The following is a 12,593-nucleotide window of genomic DNA, read 5'->3' on the forward strand; positions in this document are numbered from 1 at the left end:
AAGCTCAAATGGTTTTTAGTGGGAAATTGTATTTCAAGACCACAATCGGCACTAGAGATGCTCATTGCTACCAGACTGATCATTATTTCTAAGCCACTTTGGTGGTCAGAGCTAGAGAGAGATCTAGATCTATGCCTAATTTATGTCTAGATCTATATTCATAGAGATAAAAAGTTTATACTGCTACTTAAAATTCAAGACTGCAGGGGTTTTTTGTAACCTTTTCTATACTGCATGTTTATTTCCTATCTTCCACCCTGAGAATCCTAGTTCTCAAGAGCATAGGGGGTAATCCATAATTGCTCATTTACTTTAGCCCACAATACATAAACAACACTCTCCAAAATAACAATACAATCATCACCAATGTAATTATTAAGAACGTTTAAGGGGTGCCTAGCTGGCTCAGTCGGAAGAGCTTGTGACTCTTGACTCATGAGTTCGATCCCCACATTGGGTGTAGAGATTGCTTAAATAAAATACATAACTTTTAGGGGCGCCTGGGTAGCTCAGTCAGTTAAGCATCTGTTAACGCTTCAGGTCATGATCCCAGAGTCCTGGGATTGAGCCCCACATTGGTCTCCCTGATCAGTGGGGAGCCTTCTCCCTCTCCCTCTGTCTGTCACTCCCCCTGCTTGAGCTCTCCCTCTCTCTCTCTGTCAAATAAATAAAATCTTAAAAAAAAAAAAATTGGGGGCACCTGGGTGGCTTAATCAGTTGAGTATCTGCCTTCTGCTCTGGTCATGATCCCAGGGCCCTGGGATCCATCCCTGCATTGGCCTCCCTGCTCAGTGGGGAGTCTGCTTCTCCCTTTCCCCCTGCTCGTGCTCTCTCTCTCAAATAAATAAAATAAAAATAAAAGTTAAATAAATAAATAACTTTTTAAATTAAAGAGAAAAGTTTAAAATTTTTTTGCATCTACTTTTCACTCTACCCCTTCCACTTCTCTCTACTTCAACAGACATATTTTATATTATCTGAATCTATACCATTAAATACTTTGCCTTCTTCCTTTTAACACTTTTATTTTCCGAAGAATTCTGTGTTTAATGCTCACCACTAGTTTTTTACAATTGCCACTCATTCTCTCCTAGATTTCCCAGGAAGGGGCACTATATTCCCTGAGCTTTTTCATATTAATAGCCTTTACATGTGAAAGTCAGCTTTCTAAACATAAAATTCTTGGCTCACATTTTCTTTCCTTGAGATATTTCATTTTCTCATGAAGAAAACCTAATTTTCTTTCCCTTACAACTTGTTTGCTCTTTTTACTTGCTCCTAGTTTAGTCAAATATTTTTCTTTTTCGGGACACCTGGGGGGCTCAGTAAGTTAAGCCCGACACTTGATTTTGGGTCAGGTCATGATCTCAGGGTCGTGAGATGGAGTCCCACGTTCAGCTCTGCACTGAGTGTGGAGCCGCTTAAGATTCTCTCTCTCTCCCTCTCCCTCTGCCCCTCCTTCCCCAACTCATGTACACGCATGCAGGCTCTCTCTCTCTCTCTAATAAAAATAAGATAAAAATTTTTTTAAAATAATTTTCTTTTTCTATAAGGTCCTATAATTTTACCAGACTATGTCTTGGTGTCACTCGTTCGAGGTTAGTCATCTCAGGCATGTGGTAAGATCTTTCAAAATGTAGTATCATTTTTTTTTATTTCAAGACAGCTTTTTTGAATTACAAGTTTTAGAATAGTTCTGTTCTCTTGCTCTGATTAGCTTCTTAAGGAGACTCTTGTTATTCGTATGTTGGATCTTTGTTCTCTCTTCAGTATAATATTGCTTTTTCTCCAATCTTTTTATATCTTTTTTTTTTTATTTTTAAGGTGTTCCTCCTTTCCTCCTTATATTTCTCTTATAGCATTATCTGTTGTATTTATTCCTTCTTGCATTCCTTTTTAGATTTTATTTTGTATTGGTTTTTTTCTTTTACTTGTAATGTTCTTTCCTAAGTTCTGTCACCTCATTTCTGAGCTTTCCTAGTTCTGATGTTGTGCTTTCATATCATATACCATTTTCTTAAGATCTTTTAGTTCATTTTGGGGTGCCAGGGTGGCTCAGTCAGTTGGGTGACCAACTCTTGATTTCAGTTCAGGTCTTGATCTCAGGGTTGTGAGTTCAAGCCCCATGTTGGCATGGAGCCTACTTAAAAAAAAAAAAATCTTTTAGTTCATTTTGAAATAGGTGATTGTCATTTATATCTGTGTCTTGCTCATATCCTATTGGTATGCTTTCACTGTCTATAGGGATATAATTCTGCTCCTTATTCTGTTTTTCTTATAATAATCTTGTATGAGATTTTACTTCCTTTTCTGTTGTTTATTATGTATAGCTATGAATGCTTATGTTAAAAAACAAGAAAGGTCTCAAATCAGCAACCTACTTTACAACTTAGGGAACTAGAAAAAGAAGAACAAACTAAACCCAAAGCTAGCAGAAGGGAGGAAGTAATAAAGATTAGAGCAAAGAGAAATGAAATACAGAAGAGAAATAGCAATGGAACCAGAAGTTGGTTCTTTGAAAAAATCAACAAAATTGGCAAACCTTTAGCTAGATGGACTGAAAAAAAAAAGAGAAGACAAATTACTCAAATCAGAAATGAAAATGGGTACATTACCACTGATTCTACAGAAATAAAGACTGTAAGAGAGTACTGTGAACATTGTATGCTAACAAATTGAGTAACATTGATGAAAAGGACAAATTCCTAGAAACACAAAACCTACCAAGACTAAATCATGAAGAAATAGATATGAATAGAACTATAACTAGTATGGAGACTGAATCAGTAATCACAAATCTCCCAACATCTGACAACTAGATGGTGCTGAGAAGTTTTGAGTAATGCACTTTGCTTAAAAAACAAACCAACAAAGAAAAGCCCTGAACTTAATGGCTTCATTGGTGATTCTACCAAACATTTAAAGAACTAATACCAATCCTTCTCAAACTTTTCTGAAAAACTGAAGAGGAGGGAACACTTCCTAACTCAGTTCACAAGGGCAACATTATACTGTTATCAAAACCAGACAAAGACACTACAAGAAAACTACAGACCAATATACCCTTTGAGCATTGATGCAAAAATCCTCAACAAGATACTAGCAAATAATTCAGTAGCATATTAAAAGGATTATACATCAGGGTGCCTGGGTGGCTCAGTCATTAAGCGTCTGCCTTTGGCTCAGGTCATGATCCCGGGGTCCTGGGATCGAGCCCCGCATCAGGCTCCCTGCTCCCTGGGGAAGTCTGCTTCTCCCTCTCCCACTCCCCCTGCTTGTGTTCCCTCTCTCACTGTGTCTCTCTCTGTCAAATAAATAAAATCTTAAAAAAAAATAAAAGGATTATACACCATGACCAAGTGGGGATTTATTCCTGCAATGCAAAGATAGTTCAACATACAAAAATTTATTAATGTAATTTATACCACAGCAACAAAAGGAATTGGGGAAAAACCACATGAGATTTTCAATATAGAAAAAGCACTGACAAAATTTGACACTTCTAGGATAAAGACACTTAACAAACTAGCAATAGAAGGAAACTACCTCAACAAAATAAAAGGGGCCTTCTTAATTATATCCCCCTCCACTCACATGGAAATGAGTTTGGATTTTCTGAGCAAACACCAGCTGGCTTGGGGGAGGCAGCCCAGAAGGCTGCTGACTGGGGACGGGAGGAGAAGGGAGAGGGGAGGGAGTCAAGCCAACATGAAAATTCTGTGTTGGGGTGCCTGGGTTGCTCAGTCAGTTAAGCATCTGCCTTGGGCTCAGGTCATGATCCCTGGGGCCTGGGATTGAGCCCCCCACCCCCCACCCCCTCATCACATCGGACTCTCTGATCAGTGGAGAGTCTGCTTCTCCCTCTCCCTCTGCCTTTCCCCGTTTGTGTGCTCACTCTCTCTCTCAAATAAATAAAATCTTTAAAAAAAAATTATGTGTTCTCACAGCAGAGCAATGATGGGGTGCTGACCCCTGCCCTCTGCCCGCCTCCTGAAAGGAAGGCATCTTGCTCCTGCTTATAGGTTCGGAGGAAGTGATGTCCACTCAAGCCAGTCTGTCCTCTGAGAAACACAACTTTCAGGATCCAAACCACTTAGCTGGCCATTAGTGAGACTGCCTGGTGCTAGACTTGTCTGCTAGCTTGTTAAGACTCGCCGACTTCTAGGCCAACCCTTTCACGGGGTGGAGGGGAGTGGATCTGAGGCTCAGAGAGGGGACAGGGCCTGCCACCGATCACAGAAGTCCCCAAGTCTGTCTTGTCCCCGGCGGCCTGGGTTCTCCCCTTGGTCACCTCGCCGGAGAGCGGGCGGCGAAGGTTCCCCGGGGCGGTTGGCACCGCTTACTCCTGGCGGGAAAGGCTGCGAGGGACCGGGTGAGGTCCGGCTGGGCGGCTGGCTACTGTTGCTCCAGGTCCTCGGGATGCCACCACCTCTGCTCAGATGCGCCTCGCTAGACTCTGCTCCTTGCCCCCCGGCCCGCTGGCTCGGTCCCGGCTCCCGCTGCGGTTGCTGCTGCTGCTGTGGACGGCCGCCGCCACCCAAGGCCACCCCAAGAACGGACCCCGCATCTCCGCCGTCTGGAAAGGTAGGCGGCGCCGCGCGGCCGGTGGGGCGCGGGATCGAACGCCGCGCCGCGCTGGTGCGGAGTGTGCGGGCCCCGGAGGGAGTGCGTGCGCGCCTCTGCGGGTCCCGGGCTGTCCCCGCGGGGAGCGTGTGGGTCTGGGTGAGCGTGTGAGTGTGCGCGCTGGCACGCCGGAGCGGGCTGTAACGCCGCGGTGAGCGAGCGGCGGGGGCCGGAGCCCCGGCTAAGTCGCTCCAAGTCCGCCCCCAGCCGGGAACCGCAGCGCCGGGGCGCAGGGGAGGGAGAGGGCCCCTCTCTCGGCCGAGGGGCGTTTGCTTGCACGTCTCCGTGCACGAGCTGTCTGCGGCGCTCTGTTTGCTTTGCTCCTCACAGTGAGCCTGGGAGACGAGTGTCATTTCTGGAACTTGTCCAGGGTCATGAAGCCATCCAGGGGGAAAGACAGGGCTCAAGCTTCTGTGGTTGTTCTCTAAACCACGTGGCCCTGGTGGACAGTGAGGGGAACAGGAGCAGGACCCGTGGACAGCTTGTCTTTTCCGTTCCTTCATCTTCCGCAGCTAGATGCCCCTTCCGTCTGCTGTCCAGCTCAGGAGCTTTCACTGGCTCCACCTGGCCTGTAAATGAGGCGGAGTTGGTTTGTGTGGTTTTTGAAAAGCCCTCCACGCCTCACCCTTGCGTGCCCGCCTCTCTGAATTTGCGTGTCATCCCCACTGCCTTCTCTTTCCCAGGTGTGAGGGCCTACTTGGAAGGAAGCCCTGACAGGTCAGTTTTAGGGTCCGTACTGACTAGACTGCTCCAGTCTCTTCAGACCTAAAGGGGACCCCTTGCCTTTAGCCACTGTTGGAATGGGCAAGAAACCCTCCCTGTTTCAGCTGCTGTTCAAAATGGTTAGGCTTTTCAGTGAATATCTGTTGACTATTTATACGAATTCCTATTCTCAAATCTGTGAGATGCCTCCTTACTTCTTTCTGCTTCTTTCTGCACCGATGCTAATACCCTGCAAGTCTGTGGTTACCTATATTTTGTCCTCACCAACTTGTATTTTGGAGTTCATGGAAATACCATCACCTCGTATATAATTCTGGTAATGCTGCCATGAAAAAATACCACAGACAATAGAAAGGTATCTCTCACAGTTCTGGAGCCTGGAAAGTCCAAGATCAAAGTTGAACAGGATTTGGTTTCTAGCGAGGACTCATTTTCTGGTTTGTAGATAGCCTTTCATTGGTGTGTGTTCATGGAGAGAGAAAGAAAGAGAGAGATCTCTCCCTCTTATAAAGCCACCCATCCTATTGTATTAGGGACTCATGACTTCATTGAACCTTATTTACTTCCTAAAAGCTCTATCTCCAGATAATGTCATATTGAAGTTTAGGGTTCAACGTATAAATTTGGTGGACAAACAGTTCATAGCACCTAGTATTGTTATAAATATTGTCCTTGTGTTTTTTGGGGGTTTGACCCCAGTTGCTCTGTTTTTAATTGGGGATCCGGAGAGATTAAAAAGCCTGTCCCCCATTATGTTAGGTGAAATAAACCAGTCAGAAAAAAAGACAAATATATGATTTCACTTATATTAAGTACCCAGAGTAGTTAATATCATAGAGACAGAAAGTATAAAGGTGGCTGCTAGGGTTTTGGGGAGGGGAGAATGGGGAGTTATTGTCTGGTGGGCATAGAGGTTCAGTTTTGCAGGATGAAAAGAATTCTGGAGATGGACGATGGTGCACCACAATGTGACTGTACTTAATACTGCAAACTTAAAATGCTTAGAATTTGATGTGTTTTTTATAACAATTTAATAAATGAGGGACACTTGGCTGGCTCAGTCAGTGGAGCATGCGACTCTTGATCTCAGGGTTGTGATTCCAGCCCCACATTGGGTGTAGAGATTACTTAAAAAAAAATAAAGTCTTTAAAAAAAAATTTTTTTTTTAAAGAAAAAACAGGGGGGAAAAGCCATGTCACCAACATCATCTTCCAGAATCCTTCTCTCCAAACTTCCAATCTTTAAACAGTGTTCTAGGTTAAAACCCATCAGAACCTACTCTTCACATCCTTTTCAACAATGAGTATTATCTTTCTTTAGTCCATGCCAATTGGATAGACTTAAAAAATGAACTACAATAAAGTTTTAATTTGTCTTAATATAATGACAAACAAAAAGATGTCACCGTAGTACACCAGTCAGTGTTCTTGGTTACAAACAACAGACACTAACTCTGGTTAACCCTAGCAGAAAAGGAATATATTGGAACGGTGCTGTGAAGCTCCCAGAATCAATGACAGTGGACATACACACGAAGGGAGGCAAGAACCAACCTTAGAAATATCTTATATCCGTCTACTGTGACCTTCCACCCACAAGCCTAGTTTTGAAATCATGGTGCTTGCCACACTCTGGGTATTGTTCCTGGGGTTAATAATGAGGTTTGGCTTAATGTCTTATCCTGTTCCTAAGTTCCTGGGCAGATTTATCCCCTCAGAAAAGTAGTTATTTTTAAAAGGTTAATTAATTAATTTTTAAATTTTAATTCCAGTATGGTTAACATACTGGAATAGAGTTTTCAGGTGTACAATAGAGCGATTCAACAATTCTATACATTACTCAGTGCTCATCATGATAAGTGTCCTCTAATCCCCATCACCTGTTTCATCCATCCCCCCCCCCCCCCCCGCCACCCATCTCCCCTCTCGTAACCATCACTTGTTCTCTATAGTTAAGAGTCTGTTTTTGGGTTTGTCTCTTTTTTGTTGTTCATTTGTTTTGTTTCTTCAATTCCACATGTGAGTGAAATCATATAGTATTTGCCTTTCTCTGACTGACGTATTTCACTCAGGGTAATACTCTCTAGCTCCATCCATTTTGTTGCACATGGCAAGATTTCATTCTTTTTTTATGGCTGAGTAATATCCATTGTATATATATACCACATCTTCTTTATCCATTCATCTGTTATTAGACACTTGGGCTACTTCCATAATTTGACTATTGTAAATAATGCAACTGTAAACATAGGGGTGCATATATCTTTTCGAATTAGTGTTTCTGTATTCTTTGGGTACACACCTGGTAGTGGAATTACTGAATCATAGGATAGTTCTATTTTTAATCTTTTGAGGAACCTCCATACTGTTTTCCCACAGTGGCTGCACCAGTTTGCATTCCCACCAACAGTGCACGAGGGTTCCTTTTTCTCCACGTTCTTGCCAACACCTGTTGTTTCTTGTGTTGTTGATTTTAGCCATTCTGACAGGTGTGAGGGGTATCTCCTTGTGCTTTTGATTTACATTTCCCTGTGATTAGTGATGTTGAGCATCTTTTCCTGTGTCTGTTGGCCATCCGTATGTCTTTTACCCATTTTTAATTGAATTATTTGTGAGTTTTGGTGTTGAATTGTTCTTTATATATTTTGGATACAGGCCCCTTTCTGGATATGTCATTTGCAAATATCTTCTTCCATTAAGTAGATTGTCTTTTAGTTTTGTTGATTGTTTCCTTTGCTGTGCAGAAGCTTTTTATTTTCGTGTAGTTCCAGTAGTTTATTTTTGCTTTTGTTTCTCTTGCCTCAGGAGACATATCTAGAAAAATGTGACAGCCGATGTTAGGGACATTACTGCCTATGCTCTCTTCTAGGATTTTCATGGTTTGAGGTCTCACAGTTAGGTCTTTAATCCATTTTGAATTTATTTTTGTGTGTGGTCTAAGAAAGTGGTCCAGTTTCATTCTTTTCCATGTAGCTGTCCAGTTTTCCCAGCACCATTTGTTGAAGAGACTATCTTTCTCCCATTGCATATTCTAGCCTCCTTTATAGAATATTAATTGACCATATAAGTAAATCATGGGTTTGTTTCTGGGCTCTCTATCCTGTTCCATTGATATATGTGTCTATTTTTGTGCCAGTACCATACTGTTTTGATTACTGTAGCTTTGTAGTGGATCTTGAAATCTGGGATTGTGATATCTCCAGTTTTGTTCTTCTTTTTCAAGATCACTTTGTCCATTCAGGGTCTTTTGTGGTTCCATACAAATTTTAGGATTGTTTGTTCTAGTTTGGTGGAAAATGCTGTTGGTATTTTGAGAGGGATTGCATTCAATCTGTAGATTGCTTTGGGTAGTATGGACATTTTATCAACATTTGTTCTTCTAACTCATGAGTATGGAATATCTTTCCATTTGTTTGTGTCATCTTCAATTTCTTTCATCAGTGTTTTATAGTTTTCAGAGTATAGGTCTTTCACCTCCTTGGTTAAGTTCACTCCTAGATATTTTATTATTTTGGGTGCAGTTGTAAATAGGGTTGTTTTCTTAATTTCTCTTTCTGCTACTTCATTATTATTGTATAGAAATATAGTGGACTTCTCTGTATATTGATTTTGTAGCCTGCAACTTTATCGAACTCATTTATCAGTTCTAGCAGTTTTTGGTGGAGTCTTTCAGGTTTTCTATATATATAGTATCATGTCATCTGCAAATAGTAGAAGTTTTACTTCTTCCTTGCCAATTTGGATGCGTTTTATTTCTTTTCACTGTCTGATTGCTGAAGCTAGGACTTCCAGTACTATGCTGAATAAAAGTGGTGAAAGTGGACATCCCTGTCTTGCTCCTGACCGTAGAGGAAAAGCTGTCAGATTTTCCTTCATTGAGGATGGGATATTAGCTGTGGGTTTTTCATATATGCCTTTATTATGTTGAGGTATGTTCCCTCTAAACCTGCTTTGTTGAGGGTTTTTATCATGAATGAATGTTGTACTTTGTCAAATGCTTTTTCTGCATCTGTTGAAATGATCATCTGGTTTTTATCCTTTCTCTTGTTGATGTGATATATCATGTTTTATGATATTGAGGTATGTTCCCTCCAGTATCTTGGTGAGAATTTTTGTATCCAAGTTCACCATGGATGTTGCTCTGTAATTCTCCTTCTTGGTGGGGTCTTTGGTTTGGGGATCGAGGTAATGCTGGCCTCATAAAATGAGTTTGGAAGTTTTCCTTCCATTTCTATTTTTTGAAACAGCTTCAGAAGAATAGTTATTAATTCTTCTTTATATAGTTGGTAGAATTCCCCTGGGAGGCCATCTGGTCCTGGACGCTTGTTTGTTGGGAGATTTTTAATTACTGCTTCAATTTCTTTGCTGGTTATGGGTCTGTTCAGGTTTTCTATTTCTTCCTATTTCAGTTTTGGTAGTTTATATGTTCATAGGAATGCATCCATTTCCTCCAGATTGCCTAATTTGTTGGCAATACAGTTGCTCATAATATGTTCTTACAATTGTTTGTATTTCTTCAGTGTTGGTTGTGATCTCTCCTCTTTCATTTATGATTTTGTTTATTTGGGTCCTTTCTCTTTTCTTTTTGATAAGTCTGGCTGGGGGTTTATTGATCTTATTAATTCTTTCAAAGAACCAGCTCCTAGTTTTGTTGATCTGTTCTACTGTTGTTTTGGTTTCTAGTTCATTGATTTCTGGTCTAATCTTTATTATTTCTCTTCTCCTGGTGGATTTAGGCTTTATTTGCTGTTCTTTCTCCAGCTCCTTTGGGTGTAAGGTTAGGTTGTGTATTTGAGACTTTTTTGTTTCTTGAGTAAGGTTTTTATTGCTATATACTTCCCTCTTAGGACTGCCTTTGCTGCATCCCAAAGGTTCTGAGGAGTTGTGTTTTCATTTTCATTTGTTTCCATGAATTTTTTAAATTCTTCTTTAATTTCCTGGTTGACCCATTCATTCTTTAGTAGGATGCTCTTTAGCCTCCATGTATTTGTATTCCTTCCAAATTTTCTCTTGTGATTGAGTTCCAGTTTTAAAGCATTGTGGTCTGAAAATATGCAGAAATAATCCCAATCTTTTGGTACCAGTTGAGACCTGATTTGTGACCCAGTATGTGATCTATTCTGGAGAATGTTCCATGTACGCTCGAGAAGAACGTGCATTCTATTGCTTCAGGATGAAATGCTTTGAATATATCTGTGAAGTCCATCTGGTCCAGTGTGTCATTCAAAGCCTTGTTTCCTTGTTGATCTTCTGCTTAGGTGATCTGTCCATTGCTGTGAGTGGGGTGTTAAAGTCCCCTGCTATTATTGTATTATTATCAATGTGTTTCCTTAATTTTGTTATTAATTGGTTTATATAATTGGCTGCTCCCAAGTTAGGGGCATAAACATTTACAATTGTTAGATCTTCTTATTGGATAGACCCTTTTATTATGATATAGTGTCCTTCTTCATCTCTTATTACAGTCTTTGGTTTAAAATCTAATTTGTCTGATGTAAGGATTGCCACCCCAGCTTTCTTTTGATGTCCATTAGCATGATAAGTGGTTCTCCACCCCCTCACTTTCAATCTGGAGGTGTCTTTTGGTCTAAAATGAGTCTCTTGTGGAAAGCATATCAATGGGTCTTGTTTTTTTATCCAATCTGATACCCTGTGTCTTTTGGTTGGAGTGCTTAGTCCATTTACATTCAGAGTAATTACTGAAAGATATGAATTTAGTGCCATTGTATTACCTGAAAAGTTACTGTGTCTGTATATTATCTCTGTTCCTTTCTGGTCGTTGTTACTTTGGAGCTCTCTCTTCCCTCAAAGAGTCCCCTTTAATATTTCTTTTTTTTTTGGTAAAGATTTTATTTATTTATTTGAGAGAGAGAGCACACGAGAGAAAGCATGAGTGGGGGGAGGGGCAAAGGGAGAGGGAGAAGCAGGCTCCCCACTGAGCAGGGAGCCCCATGTGGGGCTTGATCCCAGGACCCTGGGATCATGACCTGAGCCAAAGGCAGACACTTGACCAGACTGAGCCACTCAGACGCCCCCCCCTTCAATATTTCTTGCATGGCTGGTTTAGTGATCACAAATTCTTTTGGTTTCTGTTTGTCCTGGAAGCTCTTTATCTCTCCTTCCATTCTAAATGGCAGCCTTGCTGGATAAAGTATTCTGGCTGCATATTTTTCTCATTTAGCACCTTGCATATATCATACCAGTCGTTTCTGGCCTGCCAGGTCTCTGTGGACAGGTCTGCTGCCAGCCTTATGTTTCTACCCTTATAGGTTAAGGACCTCTTTTCCCGAGCTGCCTTCAGGATTTTCTCTTTATCTCTGAAATTTGCAAGCTTCACTATTATATGTCAAGGTGTTAACCTATTTTTATTGATTTTGAGGAGGGTTCCCTGTGACTCCTGGACTTGAATGCCTGTTTCCTTCCCTGGATTAGGGAAGTTCTCAGCTATAATTTGTTCAAATAAACCTTCTCTCTCTTTCCTCTTCCTCTGGTGCCCAAATTATTCTAATATTGTTTGACATTATGGTATCGCTGATCTCTCGAATCCTCCCTTTGTGATCTAGTAGTTGTTTATCTCTCTTTTTCTCCACTTCCTTGTTCTCCATCATTTTGTCTTCTATATCACTGACTCTCTCTTCTGCCTCATTTATCCTAGCAGTTAGAGCCTCCATTTTTGATTGCATCTCAGTAATAGCCTTTTTTATTTTATTTTATTTTTTTTAAAGATTTTATTTATTTATTTGACAGAGAGAGACACAGCAAGATAGGGAACACAAGCAAGGGGAGTGGGAGAGGGAGAAGCAGGCTTCCCGCGGAGCAGGGAGCCCGATGCGGGGCTCGATCCCCGGACCCTAGGATCATGACCTGAGCCGAAGGCAGACGCTTAACGACTGAGCCACCGAGGCGCCCCAAGCCTTTTCTATTTTAACCTGATTAGATTTTAGTTCTTTTATATCTCCAGTAAGGGATTCTGTAGTATCTTCTAATCTTTTTTCAAGCCCAGCTAGTATCTTTATAATCGTTGTTTTGAATTCAAATTTCCACATCTTACTTGTATCCATATTGATTAAGTCCCTGGCAGTGAGTACTGCCTCCTGTTCTCTCTTTTGGGGTGAGTTTTTCCATCTCATCATTATGTCCAGAAAATAATAGACGAAAGAGAGAGAAAATACAAAAAATAGCAACAAGACACCAGAAAAATATACACTAAACAAATCAGAAGAGGACAGAAACCAAAAAAAAGGACA

This window comes from Phoca vitulina, unplaced genomic scaffold (genome assembly GCF_004348235.1).
Source record: "Phoca vitulina isolate PV1807 unplaced genomic scaffold, GSC_HSeal_1.0 scaffold20, whole genome shotgun sequence".
Lineage (NCBI taxonomy): Eukaryota > Metazoa > Chordata > Mammalia > Carnivora > Phocidae > Phoca > Phoca vitulina.